This window comes from Grammomys surdaster, unplaced genomic scaffold (assembly GCF_004785775.1).
Source record: "Grammomys surdaster isolate TR1022 unplaced genomic scaffold, NIH_TR_1.0 138, whole genome shotgun sequence".
NCBI lineage: Eukaryota > Metazoa > Chordata > Mammalia > Rodentia > Muridae > Grammomys > Grammomys surdaster.
This window is the reverse complement of record NW_021604596.1, coordinates 6635482-6653633: the sequence shown is the minus strand read 5'-3', so window position 1 is coordinate 6653633 and position 18152 is coordinate 6635482. Positions and strand designations below refer to the sequence as shown.

Below are 18152 nucleotides of genomic sequence, written 5' to 3'. Positions count from 1 at the left end.
TGCCCTTCCCTTTCCTTCCCTTCCCTTTCCTTCCCTTCTTTTCTTTTCTCTTTTTTCCTTTTCTTTTCTTTTTTATCCAGTAACTGACTTGTCCAGAGTTCCCCAGTTCTGGGAAACAGGAACTTAGTCCTAGTCTCTAGAACTGCCTGTTTGAAGCTTGTCATTAAATGAGCCTGGCTTAGTCCTCTCAATCCCCACCTTGAGTAATTGGTCATCTTGAGTACTTGAGATGTTTCTGTGAACTGGTATTGCTGTTTGAGAATCATCAATTGAATAGTGAAATTCTGTTCTTTAACAAATCTAGTGAAGACATTGATTATATAGGGACTGTAATTCAAGGCCAACATCAATAGGATACAGGGATGGTCAACCAAGGAGACCAGTTGAAGAAGGACTTGTATCTCCCTGAGATTGTTCTCTTTCTATTTGTCTTTCACTGGACATTTTTCTAAGCTGAGCCATATTCTCCCTGACTACCTCTGAATGATCAGTTCAAACTCAGCATTCCTTACCTAAGGCCATACATAAGCTGCTTTGCTGAAAGAGATATAAATCTGAGCCTCTTCTACTGTAAAACTACTTGTGTTAGAGAGGAAAGTGAGTCTTGAAAAGCATTAGTAAAGCATTAGTAGATTCTTTGATTTCTCTTATATTAGCATCTACTGCCATGTGTAAGGCCCTGTAATTCTTTTCTTGGAGTACTAAAGCTGAAGCTCCTGTACCAGCTGCCCCTGCCACCCCAATGTCAAGAAGGATAGATAGTCCACAGCAATCACAGCAACACTTTTTACTGGGTGAATTGGGGAGTCTAATTGATTGAGAATACCTTCTCCTTTATAGTAAGTTTTTTGGGGAACTAGTAGTATCAAGACACAAATTAGACGATGTATATAACACCAGAGTATAAATGTAGGGGATGAGTTCTGAAGCACAAGCCTACCAAATATTTTCTGGAGGTAATAGATACATGTATTTTATAGTCTCAAGAATCACTGAGAAATTATATAGATGTGAATATTTTGAGGGTATCCAGTTCCCAACATGGAAGCCACAGCACTTTACTGTTTGTAGAGCCAGTTTTCATTTTCCTAACTGTTGCCATCTACAGAAGTCACTATCTTTGTTATGTGAGTAACCATCAGAGATTGTAATTTCTTCATAGTAAAAGGACTGAGTATTTAAGTATAACCAGCAGTCCTGGGTCAATGCTGGTTGGAATGAACTAAGAACAAGATAAGTACCATCTAATAGCTACATGGGTCCTGATTCAGGTTTAGGAGTAAGGATATTCTGCATTGAGGCATGGGAGGTGCATGGGGGTGAAGGTTCTGGTATGTTGGGTTCAGGTAGAGAGTAGGTTTAGAAGGCAGTGGCCAGAAGCTTAGAATACAGTCAGTTTGGTTTTGCCAATATATTGTTGAAACCCGATGGGATTGTGTGATCAGTTTTATGGTAAATAAGAACCCACTGTCAGAATGGAAGCTATGATATTTTCTTAGATGCCTTTTGTTTCACTTATACCATCCACCTGCCTTCCTCCTTTTTTAAATATACCATATGTGAACCAAATTATACTCTTTGTGTGACAGGAGCTTCCTCCAACTCTTGTTAAGGTAATATAGTCACCTGTTTGGAGTGGAGTCCAGGATATAGTGCCAGTGGTTTCATAGCCCAAACTTTCATAGAAGTAATCTGCTCCAATCTCATGTTGTTTCCTCCATATTTTGCTTTGATCATTCCAGGACAGACATAGGGGGATTGTTTTCTGATAAACTGACTATTCCAGGGAAGTTCTAGCAGTTCTCCCAAGTCAAAGACTAAGTTAGGAAACCAAATATTTGCTGGGAACACCGTAAAAGTTCTGTAGAGGATGTCTCCAGTTCTGGTGTTAGTTATCCTTCAAGTCAGGTTGTGTGGCTGGTGAGGTTTAGGAGATGGTTTAATAGGCAGTATGTATCAGGCAAGCAGAATCAAGAATATTGAAGTGATAGCTTTAGCAGATATAGAGTGACCTTCCATTGTTTCTGAGGTGAGTCCTTTGGCAGTCTCTCAAGTGAGGACCTCAGTTGTTGAGTGGTCTCCCAGCCATCAGGTTTGATGTGGGAGTGAAATATTCAAATCTAGATCCTGTGTACCTTCACAGCTGTTGATGTGGTTAGGATCACAATATGAGACCTTGTGATTGCATCTCTTAATCCACATCTTGTCACCTGGTTCAAAACAATTAGGGAATTAGGGGAAGGAGCTGACTTATAAACCTGATTGATGGCAGGCCAGAGTTGCTTCTGATCCCTACAGAAGGCCTCCAAAGACTCCAAGAACTTATGTTGATCATATTCAGCTAGACTATCAGCTATTAGTGAGCATGGGAGCTGACTTTCCATATAAGATCTCAAAGAGGGTGAAATCAAGTTATAAGAGGGGCTTCTAGCTGTATATAATGCATAAAGTAGGAGAGTTACCCAGTCACTGCCAGTTTCTCAGGTTAATTTGGTTAAGACCTCCTTCAGGTCTCTACCTGTGCTGGACTCTGGTGTCTGTATACACATTGTATTTCCAATTGGTCGCCAGAACCTGTGCTAAAGACAGAGAGATGAATGATGACATGGTGTCAGACTCAAACAGGGTGGGTAGACTATAGCTGGGTATGATATTTTCTACGATCTTCTTTGTCACTACTTTGACAGTATCCTTCTTCATAGTGTAGGCTTCTACCCATTGTGAAAAGGTATTTACTATATATCCTGGCTTTATTTCTGTATAATCTACTTTCCAATTAGCTCCTAGCTGTTGGCCCATGTATATGGATCTTGAACTGCTTCTTTATCAGGATGTGAGGGATTTATGGCTTGGGACAATATGAGATTACCTGATTAACTAGTATCCCAAGTCACATATTTTGTATTTTGCCCATCCCAAAAATTCTTAGAGTTTTCAATGATCCAGGTCTGAAGCTTGATGAATATGATGGATGAGTTGTTTAGCAAACTCCTTAGGTAGGATGGTGTGTCTCTTGGGAGTCAGCAACCTTCTGTCTCTTTTATAGAATCCTTTGCATTTGTTTTGTTCCTGTTTGTCCTCAGCAGTATATTCAGGGATGGCTGGGATCACAGGGAGTGGCAAGGCTACCAGGATGTTTGTGGTGGATGTTTGGGCAGCCTCCTTTATAGATTTATCAGCTAGTCTGTTCTGATATCAAAGGCGACAAATTATGGCCTCCAGTAAAGCTAGCATTTCTTCTTTATTTTTAATGTTTTTGTTTTTCCTTCAGCAATCGATAATCCCCTCTCTTGGTATATGGACTCATGCTCATGAGCAGTAGCAAAAGCATATCTGCTATTAGTGTAGCTGTTAGCTATGACCACTTTTACCAGTTTTAAAGCCTGGAATAGAGCCTTAGTTCAGCTCTCTGGGATACAGTTCCCTACAGCAAAGCAGTTGTCCAAATGACAGTGTCCAAGTCTACTACTGCTGGTCCCACATACCTGTCTCCATTCCAGGTGAAGCTGTTCCTGTCTGTCAGTCAAGTACAGCCTGATATTCTGGACATGCTTCAAAACTACAGAGCAATTATGCTGCAAGTCTGAAGATAGGTCAATTAGCAGTGTGGCTGGGTTTAGTGTAGATGTATTATGTCTTATGTGAGGGGGATTCAAAAGCAAAGTTTGGAGGTGCACCAACCTGGTATTCTACAGCCATTAGGTAGATGGATTCTTGAGGGTCTCCTCAATAGCAAGGAGGTGGTGGTGATAACAAGTTTCTGTATCATAGTTATCTTATCAGTGTTCTTCACCAGCAGGCAGTGGTAGCCATGATCCAGAGATATACTGGCTATCCCTGGCCACTGTATCCAGCCTTTTAGATAAATAAGCTACCAGTCTTTTCCATGGGCCCAATGTTTGGGTGGATACCCCTTTGCTATTCCTTTTCTTGTATCTACATACATGTGAAAATGTTTGTGAATGTCTGGGAGGGCAAGGGCTGGTACCTTCAAGAAGGTCTTTCTCAGAGTCTTAAAGGCCATGTCCATCTCAGGGATCTATTCTGTTTTATCTTTTTGGCTCCTGGTTACTTTTTATAATGGTTTTGCTCTCAGTGTACCCTGGCACCCAGAGTCTACAAAACCTTGTGGATATCAGACATGTCCATATTGTCTTCAGGTTAATAGAACTGAGATGCTAAGGATGGTTTGCTTTCAAGCATCTGAGATTATGCACTGACCCTCCTTGAGTATGTACCCCAGATAGGTGACCTCATATTGACAAAGCTGGGCTTTCTTAGCATACACTCAGTAACCAAGTTGACTCAGCTTCTACAGCAGGTCTTGGGTGGTCTTCTGGCATTTCTCCAATCAGGGGCTGAAATAAGGAGGCTATCTTTGTATTGAATTAGGTTATTTTGGGGTGGGCCCACTGGTACTTAGCCAAGTCCTCATAAAGTGTCTTGCCAAAAATGGTTGCTGAATTCTTGAATCCTTGAGGCAAACACATCCAACTCAATTGTCCATTGGAACCTCTCTCCAGGTCTTGACATTCAAAGGCAAACAGAGACTGGCTTTTCGGTGCCAAAGACAAACTGAAGAAGGCATCCTTCAAGCCAGCCACAGTGTACAAATGTGCTTGGGAGAGAGGCAGCACACAGGATGTATATGTTTGGAACTGTGATATGGATGCCTTCAATCTACTTGCTTACTTTTCTCAAGTCCTGAAACTGCCAATAATCATTGGAATGGGGCTACTTGACTGGGAAGAAAGAAGTATTCCATACTGATTGACAAAAAAAATCATAATTTCTGCCAACCAGAGCCAGTTAATGTGTTGGGTGATCCTGGTTCTGAGCTCTTTGGGCTTTGGATATTACCTGATTCAGATTGGAGTGGCTCCAGCCTTCACCTGGGCTAGTTCTGGGGCCCAATGATAGGTGGTTTCTATTGGATTCTTTTTTCCCCAGATCTTAGGAACCTTTGCCAGAAGTCTGCTCTAAGAAGGGGCTGGCTGAAGAAACAATTTGTATTCTTATTCTAGGGCCAAAGTCAGACCATGGATGGGGCTGTTCCTATCCTGTACTTCTCTTCTCTCTGATCCAAAATAGATTTTGGCTCCCATTTTGATGAGGAGATCCCTTCCAAGCAAGGCATATGGGCATCCGGGGATGATCCTGAATGAGTGAGTTACCCATCCCACTCCCAAGTCCACCTTTCTTTGAGTAGTCCATGGATAGAGCTTTGCTCCTGGTTTCCCTTTTAATCAAGTTTTTCATTCTGACAATGGACCCAGTGGTTGTTTCAAAACAGAATGTTATTTCCCTGTGTCCACCAGAACATCCATGGGCTTCCACTAGACCTTTATGGCTACCCAGGGCTCATGGAGGGGAATTTGGGCCCTGATGCCCCCACTTATCTAGTTCTAGGTCCAGAACCTTTGGGATCTCTCTTTGATTTTTCTTAGGGCATTCATGTTTCCAATGATCTTTCTCTAATGGAGGACAAAATTTTCCTTCAGTGGGAGCAGGCTTATCTTTACTCCTTCTATGATGGAGTTGTTTTAATTCTCTCTCATTAACACTGGTTCAGCTCATTAGAGGCAAAGCACTTTCCCCAGTTCTCTGGACTATATGTCTTCAGGAATCTTCCAGTTGTTGAAAGCTTTTTCAGTTATATCTACCAACTCAGTCAGTTGCTTACCTGCTAAGTTATCAAGACACTGAAGTTTCTGACATATATCAGGAACATCTTGAATAACAAAAGCGATATCAATGGGCGACTGGTGTTTTCTGGCTTCTAGATAAAAAAAGTGTAAGTCCTTTGTGTTTCTGTGGGGAAAATTTAAAAAGGCCGCCACAGCGGCGCAAGCCCACGGCGGGGCTTCCGCCTCCGTGGCGGGTCCCACATTAGGGAGGAAGATCTTATGGTTCCAGCAGCCTGAGGGCCTTGGCAGCGGCAGGCCCCAGTAACACGAGGAAGTCCTTGGTTCCAAAAAGGTTTATTGTCATGGCAGATAATAGGTGGATCTAGGAGTACCCCCCAAAAACTCAGGGCAGTCCCGAGTTATATAGGGAGGGAGAAAGGGGGAGGATTAGGGGAGGATCTGGGGGAGGAATGTTTAATTTGCTCTGCCCTCTGGCCTTCATTAGTATGTAAATCTCTAGGGCCTGAGGCCTATAGCCTGGGTGATTCTATGGAGATCTATGTGACTGTTTTTCAGAATCCTAGATGATGGGGGGGACCGAACTCCTGCCGGTTCTCACACAGAATTCCACGGAGAATCTCGGGGTTCTAAGTACCTACTCAACCATGACCCAAGATACCCTTATACAGTCCCACATGTTTCAAAAAGTTTCTCTAAATATTCTCTGGGACTCTATTTCTTTCATCACCCAGCTTATTCTGAGATAAATTTGTGAGCTAACTAGCAGCTTCCCCAGGCCCTCCTATCAGAAAGTGTCTGTAGACCCAGACCTTCTCCATACCTTCAATCATATTGACATCTCAGTACTATCAAACCAAAGGGAAAGCTGCATCGATATCAGCCTGGACCTGAATAGGTTGCCCATTTGCTTCCAGAATCAATTTCTGGGCAGCTCCCTTGATTCTCTCTCTCTCTCTTCCATTATGGAAGAGATTTGAAGCAGTTCCTGATGGTGAGCCCAAGTGGACTAGTGAGTCAGCATGATTGATTTCAGATCTGTGAGAGCTGATAATCTTTCTGATAATGGGGTGGTTCTTCAATTTCCATTTGGAACAGTTATTACTGTCAAATGGCACATATGTCATAAACTGTCTCCCTTGAGTAACTGGGAGTTCCATAATCTGGATGGCCAGGACTGTAATGGAGTCAGCCCTCTGGGCAAAAGGCTGACTGAGTATAAGCAAATCTGAGTATGGGTTGCACTCCAAGTAGAGACAGGAGATGATTCAGGGACTGGTCCTTTGTCTGCATGTGATTACTTGGCAGAGTCAGCAGTGGCAAGGGAAGGGACATACAGAGGGAGACAGGGATCCCCTTCAGAGGCAGAGGGAAGAAGCAAGGCAGGAGGCCAAATAGGGTGGGGAGGTACATGGCTGGTGACAAAAAACATCTCATCCAATCAGGAGGCTTTGATGATGGTTTCTGGATTCATAGTAAACAGCGTTTACCCTGTAAATGTGGGAAGATGAAAAGTCTCCTTCACAGGCCATCCTACTTTATAGGTTTATTTATTCCTACAAAAGATGGTTAGTTTGCCAGAATGGACAACCAGACCTGAGTTTTCCATGACTTGGCAGAAGTCCTTAAAATGGTAAAGAACCAAGCCCAATAGGATACGCTGTGGCTCTCCCATCTAAAAAATAAATAAATAAATAAATAAATAAATAAATAAATAAATAAATAGAAAAATTTATATAAGAGAACAAACAGTACAAAGAGAATATACAAAGAAACACTTCTGGAAAAATGAAAAGGGTGACTCGGACTGTCTTCCCCACTGTGCACAGGAGGCTGGAAGACCCACAGCAGGTTCACATATCAGATGAGAATTAAGAAGTTATCCAGATTTTGGTAGGGAATTGAGAGTGTCCTCTGTAGCTACTGGTCAGGTGACAAAATATGCATCTGCTTTGTCACTCTTGGCCTCCAAATTAAATTCAAAACAGGCACAGAGATAGACAAGACAAAAAACAACTGGATACTCACACCAATCAGAAAATACTCAACTCCTTGGGTCAGAAGTTGCCAGTGAATCCCAGACAAACCCCCACATTTAAGGGTCCATGATTCACCAAAGAATAACATCCACAACTCAATCAGTATGCAGTCATCAATTTGGAAGACAAATGTGTGTGCCTCCAAGGCATAATTAGTGGAACTCCAAGAGGGATAGGTGACCTTTAACTTGGTTAGTTGGCTCTATCTCTAGGGGTATGTTTCTGGAACTGGATAGGACTCTAGTGACTTTTCAGAACCAATGAGGGGGTTGAGGTAGGGAGCTAGAAACTGTTGTCACTCAGAAGCAAGGTATTGGATAGTGGAGCTACTTCTTATTATATGTCTCCAGGCTGTGGTACATATCCAGAGTTGCCCAGTTCTGTGACTTAGACAGAACATAATCCTACTTTTCTAACCAGAGTTTGAAGCCTGTCAAGGAGTCAGCCTGACTCAAGCCACTCAAAGCCAGGTCTTTCCCACCCTAATGGACTCTATCTCCTTAGACCATGAGTCTAATGGATACTTTCACTCTTTAGGTGTTTTAGAAAAGCATTTTGTCCCAGGGAAAGAAAAGAAGCAACTTCAAGGTTCACAATTGAATTTGATCAAAATATGTTGTATGGAATTCTAAAAAATATTAATAAAAATATTTTAAAAATTATATCCTTGCTTTAGACAGGAAAATAAAGGTCTGTCACTTGCCTTACTGAACTCGAAATATGCCCAGTTTTTAAAAAGCATTCTTAGTATATTATAAACTACATTAATATAGATGTCTATAAATTTATTTTATCATATACACAATAAACAAACATTTAATCCATGAGATTTGACTATTAGTCATGCTAGCATTCTTCTGAGTACTCCCTGAAGTGTCCTGTGTATGGTCAATAATACTCTTTAAGTTCAATTAAAATTATTACTGATAAATACTGAAATTTAACTAGCTTGAAAATATGTAAGAAAGTCTGTTAAACCTATATGCTTATATGGGAAGAATCAGTATGCTATAGCCTCAAGATTTCTTCTCACATGATAATATCTGTAAACAGGGGTAAATTTTTCTTCTTTTCTAAGTTGAATAACTTTCTTTCTTTCTTTCTTTCTTTCTTTCTTTCTTTCTTTCTTTCTTTCTTTCTTCTCTCTCTCTCTCTCTCTCTCTCTCTCTCTCTCTCTCTCTGTCTAGCTCTCTTTCTCTCTCTTTATTAAGTGCATTTGATTGTTCTTGTTCTCATTCTCACTCAGGTGTGGAATATAAGCATAGAGACCATATTTCTTGAATGTATTAATACCCGAAGGTAAATAAACATTCAATGGAATAGAAGAAGATTGATAAAAAAAAATCTCAAGACAGAGAATGAGATAGGCTGACTGCAGATCTTCACTTCTCTGTCTGTTCTCACACATTTAATCCCCAGGCTCATCCTGAGATCTGCAGCAGAACACCCACTGCAGACTCCAACCACACCATTTCTAGTGGATCCCACAGACTGCCCCTCCCAAACCTCCTTCTCTCCATAACAAACTCTAATTCAAACAAGCATTCTTTCCTAACCCATAGGCTACTACTGCATGGAAGCAGGTAGCAGGTTGGCAAGTAGGCCTATTGAGGATCTTTACCTCCCCTTCTGTTCCTTCAGATCTACCACCCTAGTCTAATTCCCAGATCAGTAGCAAAACACCTGCTGCAATCTCCCTTTCCTCTCTAACCCTCTCCCCAATGTATCACACAGTTCCTCTCCATCAACCTTCCTTTCTCCAACTCATTCCAGTGTCCCAGCCTCTAACGTTAACAAGTATTCCTTGTGAAAATCACAGCTAAGAGGCCAAGGAAATGGGCAAGCTAACTGAAGAATTTAACCACTCCTTTCCTCCAAGTCCCCAGGACCCATCCATACCTTTGCAATATAATATTTTGGTGAAGCCTCATCCCACCCCCAATCTCATCCCCTGCATATCACACAGACCTTCATCTTTTAACAGGTACTCCCTGCTAAGTCACAGGTCACTTCAGCTAGGGAAGACACCTAGACATAAGCATAAAAATTACCTCAATAACAAGTAGGATAATATGTCTTCACTTGAGCCCAGCAACCCTACCACAATAGACACTAAAATTAATTAAGCAAAAAATTTCTTTAAAAGCAACCACTTTGCCGGGTAGTGGTGGCACATACCTTAAATCCCAGCACTTGGGAGGCAGAGGCAGGTGGATTACTTAGCAGGGAGTACCTGTCCAACCTGGGCCTGAAATCAAGCAACTATTTGGGCCAAAGAAGTTAAAAGAAATATAATCAATTGAATTATATTTGGAGTACTCACTTCTGCACCAGTATACTGAAATTGGAACAATGCAGAGAAGATTAGCATGGATCCTATGCAAGAATGACAGGAAAATTCATGAAGTATTGCATACTTTTGTGAAAAAATTGAACAGAGTGATCCAAGACCTAAAAGTGGAAATAGAAACAATAAAGAAAGCACAAATGGAAGGAATCCTGAAGAAGAAAAAACATATCTACAGATACAAGCATCACCAAAAGAATATAAGAAATAGGAGAGTCTAATGCATAGGAGATACCATAGAAGATATTGACACAACAGTCAAAAAAATATAAAAATATAAAATATAAAAAGCTACTAACCCAAAATATCCAGGAAATTCAAGACATAACAAAAAGCCCAAACCTAAGAATAGTAGGAATAGAAGAGACTGAAGAATCCCAGTATAAAGGGCCAGAAAATATCTGCAAGAAAACTGTAGAAGCAAACTTCCCTCACCTGAAGAAAGGGATGGCCAGAAATGTACAAGAAGCCTCCAGAACACCAAATAGATTGGACCAGAAAAGAAAATCTTCTGGTTACATAAAAATCAAGCACTAAATGCACAGAACAAAGAAAGAATATTAAAAGCTGTAAGGGAAAAAGGCCAAGTCAAATATAAAGACAGACATATCAGAATTATACCAGACTTCTCAACAGAGATTCAAAATGGCAGAAGATCCTGGAAAGATGTGATATATACACTAAGAGAACACAAACACCAGCCCATGCTACTATACCCAGCAAATCACTCAATCATCATAGCTGGAGAAACCGAGATATTCCATGACAACCCCAAATTTAAACAAAATCTTTCTACAAATCCAGACCTACAGGGGACACTAGAAGAAAAACTCCAGCACAAGGAGTGCATCTACATCCTCCACAAGAAACTAATCATCTTACAACAAACCTAAAATGATAGAATCACACATATATAGTACCACCGCCAACAAAAAATTAACAGGAACCAACAACCAATAGTCTTTAAACTATCTCAACATCAACAGATTCAATTATTCAATAAAAAAAAATAGGCTAACAGACTGGCTACTCATGTAGGTTTCATCAGTTTGCTGCATACAATAAACATTTCTCAGTGACAAAGGCAGACACTACCTCAGAGTAAAAGACTACAGAAAAGTTTCCCAAGCAAATGGTTCAATGAAACAAGTTGAAGTAGCCATGTTAACATCCATTAAAACAGACATTCAACCAAAAGTTATCAAAAGAGATAGGGAAGGACACTTCATACTCATCAAAGGAAAAAGTCCATCAAGATGAAGTTTCAATTTTGAACATGTATGCCTGAAATGCAAGGGCACCCACATTCATAAAAGAAACGTTAATAAAGCTCAAAACACACATTGAACCTCACATAATAGTGGGAGACTTAAAAAAACCATTCTCACCAACATACAGGTCATTGAAACAGAAACTAAACAGAGACATAGTGAAACTAATAGAAATTATGAACTAAATGGATATATATATATATATATATATATATATATATATATATAACATTTTAACCTAAAAACAAAATAATGTACCTTCTTCTCAGCACCTCATGATATCTTCTCCAAAACTGACCATATAAATGGAAATAAAACAAGACTCAACAGATACAAGAATATTGAAATATTCACATGCATCCTATCAGATCACCAAAGACTAAGGCTAGATTTCTGTAACAATAAAACCAACAGAAGCTCACAAAATCATGGAAACTGAACAACTCTCTACTCAATGACAACTTGATCAGGGAAAAAATAAAGACAAAAATTAAAGACTTTCTAGATTTCAATGAAAATGAAGACACAGCATACTCAAACTTATGGAACATAATGAAAGTAGTGCTCAGAGGAAAATTCATAGCAATAAGTGCTTTCATAAAACAATGAATTCGAGAGGTTCCTAGGTAAATGGATGGAACTAGAAATTATCATCCTGAGTGAGGTAAGCCAATCACAAAAGAAGACACATGGTATTCACTCACTGATTATTGGATATTAGCCTAGAACCTTGAAATGCCCAAGATGCAACTCACAGGCCACATGAAGCCCATAAAGAAGGAAGACCAAGTGAGGGTGATTCGGTCCTTCTTAGAAGGAGCAACAAAATACTCAAGGGAGCAAATATGGAGACAAAGTGAGGGACAGAAACTGAAGGAGGGGCCGTCTCAAGACCACCCCACCTGAGTATCTATCCCATGTGCAATCACCAAAGGTAGATGCTGATGTGGAAGACAGGAAGTGCATGCTGATAAGAGCCTGATATGGATATCTCCTCAGAGGCCTTCAAGAGTCAGACATATTCAGAGGCAGATGCTCACAACTAGCCATTGAACTGATCATGGGGTTCTCAATAGAGGAGTTAGAGTGAAGACTGAAGGAGCTGAAAGGGTTTGTGGCACCATGAGGAGAGCAACAATACCAACCAACCACAGCTCCCAGGGTCTAAACCACCAGCCTGGGAGCACTTAGGGGGGGATCCAGGGCTTCAGCTGAATATGTAAAAGTGGAGGGCCCTGCTGGGCATAGGTGGAAGAAGAGAACCTTGACCTCATGAAGGCTGGATGCCCCAGGGGGTGGGAATTTTGAGGGTGGGGAGGTGGGAGTGGGGGGGTGTAGATAGAGGTTACATCCACAGAGAAGAAGGAGGAGGGGCGAGGGGATTGGGGGTTCCGAGGGGGTGGTGGGGGATGGGGTAAGGGGACAACATAGGAAATGTAAATAAATCATCCAATTAAAAAAAAAAAAGAAAAGTAAAAAAAAAAAAAAAAAAGAAATTGGAGAGCTTCTACACTTGCAACATAATAGCACACCTGGAAGTTCTAGAACAAAAAGAAGCAAACACACGCTGGAGAAGTAGAAGGCAGGAAATAACCAAATTAAGGACAGAAATAAAAAATTAGAAACAAAGAGAAGTATACAAAGATTCAACAAAACCAAAACCTGGTTCTTTGAGAAAATCAACAAGATAGATAAACCCTCATCCAAACAAACTAAAAGACATAGAGACTGTATCCAAATCAACAAAATCAGAAATAAAAGAGAGGCATAACAGCAGAAGCTGAAGAAATGAACAAAATCAGATCTTACAACAAAGGCATATATTCAACAATACTGGAAAATCTAGATGAAATGAATGATTTTCCAGACAGATACCAGGTACCAAATTTATATTAAGATCACATGAATAATCTAAACTGTCCTATAACCCCTAAAGAAATAGATGCATTCATTAAAAACATCCCAATCATAAAAAGCTCAGGGTCAGATGGTTTTAGTATGGAATTCTACCAGATCTTCAAAGAAGACCTAATACCAATAGTCTTCAAACTGTTCCACAAAATAGAAATGGTAAGAACCCTTCCTAATATGCTATATGACACCACAGTTACTCTGATACTTAAACTACACAAAGACCAAACAAAGAAAGAGAACTTCAAACTAATTTCTCTTATGAATATGCATATAAAAATACTAAATTAAATTCTCAAAAACTGAATCCAAGAACACATCAAAAACATCATTGACCACAATCAAGCAGTCTTCATACAGAGGATGCAGGGATAATTTAATATATGAAAATCTATCAATATAATCCACTGTATAAACAAACTCAAGAAAAAGATCTCATGATCATCTCATTATATGCTGATAAACATCATGAAAAATTCAACACACCTTTATATTCAAAGTCTTGAGTGATCATGAATTCAATTCACATACTTAACCATAGTGAAAGCAACATACAGGAAAGCAACAGCCGACATCAAGTTAAATGAAAAGAACTTGAAGCATTCCCACTAAAATCAGGGACAAGAGAAGGCTGCCCTCTTTCTCCCTATCTATTCAATATAGTACTTGAAATTCTACACGGAGAAATTCGACAAAAAATGGAGATGAAGGGTATCCAAATTTGAAAGGAAGAAGTCCAGGAATCACTATTTGTAAATGATATAACAGTATACAGAAGTGACGACAAAAATTCTACCAGAGAATTTCTACAGTTGATAAGTTCAGCAAAGTGATAGGATATAAAATTAACTCAAGCAAAGTAATAGCCTTTCTATGTACAAATAATAAATGGGCTGAGAAAAAAATAAGAAAACAATACACTTCATAATAGTCACAAATTATATAAAATATCTTGGTGTAACTTTAACTAAGCAAGTGAAACGTCTGTATGACAAGAATTTCAAGTTTCTGAAGAAAGAATTCAAAGAAGGTCTCAGAAGATGGAAACATCTTCCATGTTCATGGATCAGTAAGATTAACATACTAAAAAGGGTTATCCTACCAAAAACAATCTACAGATTCAGTCCAATCCCCACCAATATTCCAATACAATTCTTCACAGACATGGAAATAACAATTTTTATATTCACATGGAAAACCAAAAAAAAAAAAAGAAAAAAAGAAACCTAGAATATGCAAAATCCACTTCTCAACAGTAAAAGAACTTCTATGGGGAAATCAGCATCCCTGACCTCCTGACCTCAAGCTGTATTATGGATTAATCATGATAAAATGTCCATGGTATTGGTACAGATCTATTCGATGGAATAGAATATCCAGAAGTAAACCCACACACTTATGGACATTTGACCTTTGACAAAGAATCCAAAACCATACAGTGGAAAAAGAAAGCATCTTCATCAAATTGTGCTTGTCTAGTTGGTGATTTGCATATAGAAGAATGCAAATTGATCCATATTTATTACCTTATACAAAGTGCAGGTCCAAGTGCATTAAGTACCTTCACATAAAATCATTCCAGAGACCTGGAATGTGAGATGCTACCAGGTCTCTATGGGGATGACCTTAGCCCAAATACCCGAAAGTGGAGAGACTGAACCGGAAAAGACCACCTCCAGTAGGTAAATAGGACCCCCCAGTGGGGAGATGGGGCTACTAATGATTAGTAAAGTTAAAAATTTAATATTCTATCAACTTAACAAATTTTAAAAATTATATTTCTATTAAAATATAAAATTTGAAATTAAAAATGTTACCTGTAACAAATTGTTACTTAGGATATATGTTGTACCCTGTTTAATTTAAATTATACACTTATATTTAGCTTTATATAGAAATATTTCATGCCTTTGATTCTATTGGTTTATATTAGAAGACATTGAAATAAACCTCAAAGTATTCTTTCTTATTATTTTCCCTTATCAATATTAGTTTAATATGAAAGAAATATTTCAACTATTTCCTAGAAGTATAAATCACAAATTCTAAGTTCAACTTCATTTATTTCAAATTTAATTAAAATAAGTCGCTTGTGGTCTAAAAAAATAAAAAATCTGGCACACCATGAAAAGACCAAACTAAGTATAATGGGAATAAAGGATTGAGAAGAAAACCAGATCAAAGACACAGAAAATGCTTTCAACAAAACCATGGAAAAAATGAGATGCCTATAAAGATATAAGAGGAATATAGAACACCAAGTAGAGTTAACAAGAAAAAAAAGTTTCCTTACCACATAATATTCAAAACACTAGACATAGAGAAAAAAAAGGAAAGAGTATTAATAATAGCAGGGTAAAAAAAGCAAGGAACATGTCAAAGTGCACCTATTAGACTTATACCTGGCCTTTCAATGGACACACTAAAATTTAAAAGGACCTGGACAAATGTGCTGCTGACCATAGATGTCAGACTAGAATATTATACCTATCAAAATTTTAATTGCTACTGATGGAGAAAATAAGACATTCCATGATAAAAACCAGATTTAAGCAATAGTTATCTAAAAATCTAGACTTACAGTAGGTGCTACAATAGTCTCCAATCTAAAATGGATAAGTACAACCATGAAAGTACAGAAAGTACATAACCTCAGAACAGCAAAATCAGAAGAAGGAAAGTATATGCATGAGCACACACACACACACACACACACACACACACACACACATATAAAGGCATACATACTGCCACCACCACCAAAATAACATGAATTAATCATTGGTCATTGATATATGCAACATATATGACCTCAGTTTTCCAATAAAAAGTCATAGATTAACATGATGGATATAAAACAAAGCTCTATTCATCTGCTAAATCTAAAATGTATACCTCAACATCAAAAATAGATACAACTTCAGGGTAAAGGGTTGGTAAAAGATTTTCCAAGTGAGTAGACCTAAGAAACAAGCTGGTGTGGCTATTTTAATATCTCACACAGTAGATTTCACATGAAAACCAATCAGAAGATATAGGGAAAGACACTATAAATACATCAAAGGAAAAATCACCTAAGATGACACTTCAATTATTAACACCTATGGCTGAAACCACGATGCCACTCAAGTCCATAAAAGAAACACTACTACATCCCGGATCACATATTGACCCTCACACACTGACAGTAGGAGACTTCAATACCCACTCTTATCAATAGACAGCTATACTAGACAAATTTAAATAAAGTAATACTAGAGCTAACAGACATTATAAGCTAAATGGATTTAACAAATATTTATGTTACATTATACCCAAAAATATTTCTTCTCAATATATCATGGACTTTTCTTTCAAAATTGATCCCTTACTCAGAAACAACGCAAGTCTCAACAAATATAAGAAATTTGAGGTAACTTCATGAATTCTATCATACCACCAAGGATTAACACTTGGTATCAACAAAAAATGCAGAAACAACAGAAAATTTACAAACTCATGGAAACTGGACTGCATTTCATTGAATAAAAAAGGTCAAGACAGACATTAAGACTGAAATTAAAGACTTTATAGAATTGATGAAAAGGAATACACAACACAGCAAAACTTATGAGAAACAGTGAGAACAGAACTAAGAGGCAAGTTTATAGTATTAAGCGCACAGATGAACACACTGAAGAAATTTTATACTAGCAACTTAACAGCGTATCAGAAAGATCTATAAGAAAAGTAGAAATAACACCAGAAAAGAATAAGCAGCAATAAATAATCAATTGAGGGCTGGCTGAAATCAACAAAATAGAAACAAAGTAAAGAAATAAGTAAAATTGATAATTCCTTTTTTAAATTACCAGGTGGGCAGAAACACACAAATTACCAGAGTCAGAATTGGAAAGGGGGACTTAAGACACAGAGGAAATCCAGAAAATCACAAGGACATACTTTAAAAACTTTTACTCCACCAATTTGCAAAAATCTAAAAAAAAATGATTTTTAATAGGTATAATTTACCAAAGTTAAATCCAGATTATATGAGTAATTTATATAGACCTATAACCCCTCGTAAAATAGAAGCAGTTATTACAACTTCCACCCCCCAAATTAAAAAGCTCAGGGCCAGATTGTTTTAGCACATAATTCTTCCAGATTTTCAAGAACAGTTAATACCAATATTCCTCAAATCATTTTACCTACTTCATTTTATGAGATCACAATTCTGGAAGTTACATACATTTTCTTTTATTGCTTGAGACTTTGTTTCTGAGTATGGGATAAATTTGGAAGAAAGTTCTATGATACACAGAGAAGAAATATTTTTGGATGTAATGTCCCATACATATCTGTTATAAGATGAATGGACCCTCGTTTCACAGCCAAACCACATAACAACCCAACGAAGAAAGATAATTATAAACCAATTTCCTTTGTGAGCATAGATGCAAAACTACTCAATAAAATACACTCAAACCAAACTTACCAAATAAAGAAGGCTTCATCTAATAGATATAAGGATGGTTTGAGGCAATCAGCTCAGGAACAGAGAGGCTAATTAGCATTCCTGGTCAGCTCAGGAACAGAGAGGCTAATTAGTATTCCAGGACAGCTCAGGCATGGCTCCTTAAGAGAGAGAGGCTAATCAACACTCCTCAGACAACAGGGGGAAAAATCCTGACCTGGTCAGGGCTAGTTCCACAAGACCAGTTGGCCACTCACGGGCAAGGGAAGCCCTTGCCACCTCATTCCCTGAAAACCAATCAATTTAAAAGTTACACCATTTTAAAATTTAAAAGCCAATCATATTGTACCCAGTTGCTGTTTCTTTAGTCTACCCCTTAAACAGAATAAGAACCAGCTAAATGGGCTGCTATAGGCTACCACTCCACCTTCGGTGTAGGATGATCCCAATGCGTGTTGGATCGTTAACAATTACTCTTTTTTT

The 18152-nt window shown here is 38.5% G+C and overlaps 1 non-coding gene across 1 annotated transcript; it reads left to right on the top strand.

Annotated features, from left to right (window-relative positions):
- The first annotated feature begins 9997 nt into the window (after positions 1-9997).
- LOC114617823 lies at positions 9998-10105 on the top strand. The gene has a single exon (XR_003710884.1). It is a non-coding gene; the product is annotated as a U6 spliceosomal RNA (small nuclear RNA).
- Positions 10106-18152: the final 8047 nt, after the last annotated feature.